This window comes from Jatropha curcas, chromosome 5 (assembly GCF_041381405.1).
Source record: "Jatropha curcas cultivar XTBG-Jc1 chromosome 5, XTBG_Jcur_1.0, whole genome shotgun sequence".
In the NCBI taxonomy this organism is placed as follows: Eukaryota; Viridiplantae; Streptophyta; class Magnoliopsida; order Malpighiales; family Euphorbiaceae; genus Jatropha; species Jatropha curcas.
The window spans coordinates 16,104,473-16,111,752 of record NC_143155.1 but is presented as its reverse complement, the minus strand read 5'-3'; the positions used below and the strand labels follow the sequence as shown (position 1 = coordinate 16,111,752).

The window sequence follows — 7,280 nt, the reverse complement described above, 5'->3', positions numbered from 1 at the left end:
ATCTAACATTCTAAATTGGAAAAGAAATTAAGCTACATCAAATCCCTAGTATGAGAGTTTAGTTTAACATAGTAATTAAATAAAACTCAATTAAACTTGATAATAATTCCATAATCAATGTGAATAATGAAAAGTAAAAAATAAGATTAAGAGTTTAGAGATAAAAATTAGTCAAATAATGTGGACGGCTTCCTTGAATCTTGATACAAGGCATGATCACTTGAAGTCTTAAAGAGAGAAAAATAATAGAACAAAAGATTATAAAAGCAGAGATGGTCTATACAATGAGTTGCTTCTCTCTTTATATAGACTTCCTTGGAGAAAATCTGACTTCGTTGAGGAAATAGAGTCTTCATTAAGTAAGAACCTTTTGGAAATAGGAAATTAGAATTTCTTCACAATTAGGACTCCCCCATGTGCCTAAATAGGATTAGAAGTTCATTTGCACATCAGGAAATCATCTTATGTGGGCCCATGTACGTAGTAGGGACTGGCTGGCATTCGCAACCCAAAATAAAACTTGATTAGCAGCACGGGCGTGCTGTGCGACACGGTCAGGGCATGCCAGAGCTTGAGTTCTAAGGATGGTTCAGCACGGACCGTGCTCAGGGGCACGTCTAGAGAAGAATCTGTGGCACGGGCATGCCACATAGCACAGCTAGGGCGTGCTAGGCTCTGAGTCTTCATGATGGAATCTAGCACGAACCGTGCTCAGGTAAGCACGCCTTAGGATTGATGTCTTCTTACGGCACGAGCATGCCATATAGCACGGCTTGGGCGTGCTAGGGCCTGAGTCTCCACACTGATTTTCCTTGATTCCAGCATGGACGTGCTGAGTTGCACGGTCTGGGCGTGCTAGAACCTGAGTGTTCTGCTTTATTTTGCTCTGCTCTGCGCCAAAATTCAATAAATTTCCTTAAGATCAAGCAAATTATGTTTCAAGAAAGTTTTGATGAAAATATAAATAAAACTAACTAAAGTAATTAAAACTACTAAAAATCCTAATAAAAATTATATTAAAAATGCTATAAAAATAACACTTATCAAAATTTCCCAAACTTAAACCATTGCTTGTCCTTAAGCAACAAAACAAAACTAAAAACTAAAATACAAGCTAAACAAACTAACAAAGCTAGTTTTAACATGATTAAGGATAATTATTCACAATTTCAAAAGTAATCAAAATCATTAACATGAGAATAAATCGAGTGTTTCTTATGCTAATTATATTTCAGGAAAAATTCAATTTTCAATAAAACACATTCCTTAATTTAAGCATAAGTTAATATGATTTTCAACACTAATAGTTATTCAACCTATGAAAAAATAGAATATGAATTTTCACAAAAATTATTTAACCTTTAAGTAAGATGTTTTAACATTAAAAATTCAACATTCCCATAGGCAAAATTAGTCATCCCTTTTCCATAATCGAAATTCATACAATTAAAAAGACCAAAAGGTCTTTTATTCAGGTTGTAATGGGGTTTTAGAGATATATTTTTAGCTAAACAAAGAAAAAGGATAAAAAGATAGACAAAAAGCACAAAGAATGCATAATATCAAGATTTTTATTTATATAAAAAAAATTGATTTGTAAAGGGAGATTAATCTTGAAGTTCCGTCACTAGCTCAAAAATTAGAGATACTTTGGCAAGGCCTTTTCATAGTACTTTTAGAATTTCTTCCTTACTTTAATTCCCCAAACTTGAATTCCTGATCGATTGCTTCTTTTAGGGGGTGTTTCTCTTTGAGTTTTTCTACTTGCTTCACTCGCTAGTATTAACGAAATTTTCTCCCTTTTTGTTGCTATGTATTGATTAAATTCAAATCCTTCAATTATGCATTATTGCACTCATGGTAGGAAATTAAGTTGGTTTAATGGCTAGGTTTAATAAAGGTGATCAATGAACTTTAAATATAGGTTTCAAATTGGATGCAAAAGTCATAATTTAACTTAGGTGGCCTAGACTAAATATGAATTTCAACAAAAATGCCTAAATCATCACCTTCTAAATGTAAGCATTTTAAAATTTTGCCTCAAAGATAATTCTAATTTGTTCTAGGAATGCTAAGATTAATTAAATTTTTAATAAAACATATCTATAAGTCATAAAATTCATAAAAATTAGTGTTCATAATCTTAAAGACAAATGGTTAAATCAATGAATTATGTTATGTCAAAAATTAAAATTTAAACTAAATAGCAACTAGCTTCAAAAAACAAGTAAATTCATTGCATTTTAATGAATTATGAATTTTCAAGCTTGCTTATAATTAATCCAACCATATTAAATTAACGAAACAAAAGAAAATTAAAATTTTATCTAAAATTTTCCTTCCCCCAACTTAATCTAGCACATTGTCCCCAATGAGCTTAAAAATTAATTCCCTAAACTTATCATATTATCAATTATGTAATAAAAGAATATGAGAGTGTAGAAACCATTACCATCATTGTATTGAAAAATACAATAAGATTGAAGGAAAGATACGATAAGAGTCGGTTGCTGGAAATTATCAAAGCTATAAAACAGAAAACACTAAAAACAAGAAAATATATTATCCAAAATACTTAATATATATAAAAAGGAACAAAAATAAAAATAGAAAGCAAACGAAAAAGAACAAAAAATAATCCATCTTCAGGTGGTGGAGGTGGATGTGGCTACAACAATTGAATCATCGTTTGGAGTTGACTAGCAATTCCCTGATATTGGCCTTGCATAGTGTCTATACGAGAGTCAAGGCTCCCATGCATAATCTCTATTGACTAGAAACGGTCAGCAATCATGGACTCCATTCCATTAAGGTGAGTATAAACATGTCCATTCAGGACATCGGATGTGCAAGAACTTCATCGTTGGACAAGTTAGATGCTCCTTGAAAAGAAGGATCGGCTTTAGAAGTAACTCCACCAGAAGAAGTACCGAAACCAGGGAAAGGTTTCGAATTATTCCCCTCCATATTAGTGTCACCAACATCCTCGGCCTCCTCATCATCAGAACTCTCTTCTCAAGATCCCATAATACAAAACGAATCCCCTATTTTCTCTACCAAGTTCATATGCACCATGACATCTAAGTCTAGCCTAGTGCCCTTTCCTCCTCCCACACTACCATAAACTGGCCGAGCAGGGTTCCAAACTCTCAAATAAGATGCAATTCGGGTCACAAAAAACCCCACCATAATAGCTCCTTTATCTGCCCTTGCAACCCTAGCCCATCGTAAGCACAACCAATAATCAACATTGAGAAAAATCTCCTAATCGATCACCCATATAAAATATAATTCATTTAGACTCAACACTTCATCACTTTCGCTTCGCCCAAAAATAGTGTTGACTAAGAATTTATGAATATACCTCAAGGCTGGGTTTCTCAATTTTGACGCTTTTGAAAACCTAGGATTATAGTCATCTTCTCCAGTCAGTGTTGTCTATGTGGTTTGATCTCTAAAATCCTTAGGTATTTGATTAAGGGTATTTTCAGTGGGGAAACCAAAGATGTGACTAACCTCATTAACTGAAAGTTCAAAATTTCTCCCAAAAAGCCTGAATTTAATTTTGCTAGGAAAATCAACAGGCAACGGACAAATAAGAGTAGAATATGAACTCAAAAATTCTAAAGTCATAGGTGCATAAACAAGGTCTTTCATGGCAATAAATTGTTCCCACCCAATACGCTTAAGGGATTCTAACATAGCATCTCTAAGCCCTAGTTGTGCTAAAGCAGATTAATCAATAAAACGATTTGACAAAATAGGGCGAAGAGAGAGTTTATTGTACCTTTCCTATTGTTCTGGTGAGCTGATCTTAAAAGGAGGAGGAGCGGTTGCCGTAGGAGGAGGAACGGTTGGAGGAGGAACGGTTGGAGGAGGAGCAGTTGGAGGACGGGTGATTGACCGAGTTCTTGCGGCCACTGAAGAGGCAGGTCTGCTGTGTTTGAACCTTGGAGGCATGGTGAAAGAAGGAGAAAAGAGAAGAAAATTGTTTTGCTAAGCTTTTGGTTTGAGAGAAAAGAGGAGAGAAGAAAGATGAAGAAGAATGGGAGAGGAGGGGGCGTGCATTGGGTTAAATTGAAAAAGTGGGAAGAACGACTAGGGCGTGCACTTTAAATAGATAGGGATGCGCGGTAACCAAAAAGGCGCTCTTTAAAACTGTAGATCTGGAACGTGGCACGGCCGTGCTTCATAGCACGGTTAGGGCATGCTAGTTGCTGAAGCTTTGAGGCGCGGACTGATAAGGGCATGCTACATGGCACGGCAAGGGCGTGCTAGCCTCTGATCTACAAAGCAAAATTTGTCTTATCTGGCATGGGCGTGCTGATTGGGACGGCACAGGCGGGCTAAACTTTGACTTTCAAGACTGGTCTACACCTTTTTGGAGCACGGGCTTGTTATTTGGCACGGCGAGGGAGTGCAAGCCTTGACCTGCAAGAGCAAAACTTTATCTTACCTAGCACGAGCGTGCTGTTGAGCACGGCAATGGCGTCCGAGCCTCTGACTTGCAAGACCGATCTTCACTTTTAAAACACGGGTGTGCTTCATAGCACGGTAAGGGCATGCTAAACCCTGTCGCCTTAGCTTGTACCTAAAATAACTTGACTAAACACAGAAGAAAAGTATAATTTAAAAATTGTGGGACAAATGATAAAAAGAAGTAAAAATAAATCAAAAATACGAAAGCTAAAGAAGAAAATATGGGTTGTCTCCCACAAGCGCTTTTGTTTAACGTCATTAAGCTCGACGCACTAGACCCTATAAGGCAAAAATTAAACAAGGCTTATAATGGTTTTGACTGGATCGAAGTATTCACTTTGGTAAACCTCCAACCGTTAAGCATTAACCTTGAAACTCCTGTTTCCATCCATTCTTTCAACTGCTCCATGTGGAAAAATTTCCTTAATTGTGAATGGTCCAGACCACCTAGAGCGCAATTTACCTGGAAAAAGACGTAGTGTAGAGTTATAAAGTAATACCATTTTGACTACCTTTAGATTGCTTAGGATAATATGCTTATCATGCCATTGTTTGGTGCGGTCTTTATAGATTTTGGCATTCTCATAAGTATGGAGTCTCATTTCATCCATCATATTCAATTGAAGCAACCTCTTTTGACCAACCTCCTTAGCATTGAAGTTAAGAAACTAGATTGAATAATATGCCTTGTGTTCTAACTCAACAGGGAGGTGACAAGCCTTACCATAAACCATTCGATATGGAGACATACCAATTGGTGTTTTAAATGCAGTTCTATAGGCCCAAAGAGCATCATCGAGCTTCTTGGACCAGTCGTTCCTTGATTGGCCAACTGTGGTCTCCAGTATCTTCTTGATTTTCCTATTATTGACTTCCACTTGTCCACTTGTTTTAGGGTGATATAGGGTATTTACACGATGAGTAACACCATATTTTGAATAAAGGGAATCCAGGTACTTGTTGCAATAGTGCTTACCTCTGTCTTTGATTATTGCTCTCGGAGTAACATGACGTGCGAAAATATATTTCTTGATGAAGTTCATCACACTCTTGGCATCATTGTTAGGAAGGGCAACAGCTTCCACCCATTCCGAGACATAGTCCACCGCTACTAGAATGTATTGGTTGGAATGAGAGGATGGAAATGGCCCCATGAAATCCAAGCCCCAAACATCAAAGATCTCCACTTCAAGGATATTGTTTAATGGCATCTCATGTCGTTTGGAGATATTACCTAACCTTTGACAATGATCACAAAGACGAACAAAGTTAAAAGCATCCTTAAATAAGTTAGGCCAATACAAACCACTTTCTAAAATACGTGTTGTCGTCTTGCTTGCTCCAAAGTGTCCTCCACATTCCATTGAATGACAGAATCAAAGGACATTTTTCGTTTCCTCTTTCGGTATACATCGTCAAAAAAGCTAGTCACTACAATATTTGAACAAGAAAGGCTCCTCCCAATAGTAATATTTAAGATCATGAAAAAAATTTTTCTTTTGTTGATAAGAAAGATGGGGAGGAGTAATCTTGCAAGCAAGGTAGTTAACTATATCGGCATACCATGGAGCTTGTGCTTTAGCTACAAGAAGAAGATGTTCATGGGGGAAATCTTTATTGATTTGCAATTCTGCTTGCCCTTCTTCCCCCAACTCAAGCCTGGATAAGTGATATGCTATAAGGTTGTTAGTTCCTTTTTTATCACGAATCTCTAAATCAAATTCCCGCAAAAGAAGAACCCAACGAATTAATCTAGGCTTTTCATCTTTCTTTTCTAATAAATACTTAATAGCAGAGTGATCAGTGTACACTATTGTTTTATCTCCAATGAAATAAGCACTAAATTTATCAAAAGCAAAAACAATGGCTAGTCTTTTTTAGTGGTGTCATAATTCAATTGTGCATCATTCAATGTGCGATTAGCATAATAAATGACATGCAATTTTTTTTCCTTTCTTTGCCCCAGAACAGCTCCTATAGCATAATCACTAACATCACACAGAAGTTCAAAAGGAAGACTTCAATCTGGTTAGCAATGATAGATGCTGAAATCAACGCTTTCTTCAACCTGTTAAAAGCATTCAAACACTCTTTGTCAAAATCAAAAGGAACATCCTTAACTAATAAATTACAAAGAGGTTTTGTGGTTTTGGAGAAATCCTTGATAAATCTCCTATAGAATCCTGCATGGCCAAGAAAACTTCTTACTCTTTTTACTAAATTTGGAGGTGGTAGCTTTTCAATTACCTCTTTGTTGGCTTTGTCCACTTCAATCCCTTTTTGTGAGATTTTATGCCCTCAAACAATACATTCACTAACCATAAAATGACATTTTTCCCAATTCAAAACAAGGTTAGTGTCCTCACATCGCTGCATCACTAAAGAGAGATTATAAAGACAAGAATCAAAAGAAGAACCAAACACAGAAAATCATCCATAAATATTTCAATGAACTTCTCAACCATGTCAGAAAATATGGACATCATGCACCTTTGAAAAATTGCAGGAGCATTGCAAACCCAAAAGGCACTTTCCTATAAGCAAAAGTACTATAAGGGCAAGTGAAAGTGGTCTTCTTTTGATCCTCGGGAGCAATAGGTATTTGAAAATACCTTGAATAACCATCTAAAAAGCAATAGTAGGGGTAACCTGCAAGTCTCTCAAGCATTTGATCAACAAAAGGTAAAGGAAAATGATATTTGCGTGTTGCTTTGTTCAATTTTCTATAATAAATACATACACGACAACCTGTGACAGTTCTAGTAGGAATTAACTCATTATTTTCGTTAGAAATAACTGTC

At 36.2% G+C, this 7,280-nt stretch overlaps 1 pseudogene; it reads right to left on the bottom strand.

The window, feature by feature from the left end:
- Positions 1-2,832: 2,832 nt before the first annotated feature.
- Positions 2,833-7,280, bottom strand: part of LOC149496277 (uncharacterized) — a 99,058-nt pseudogene continuing 94,610 nt past the window's right edge.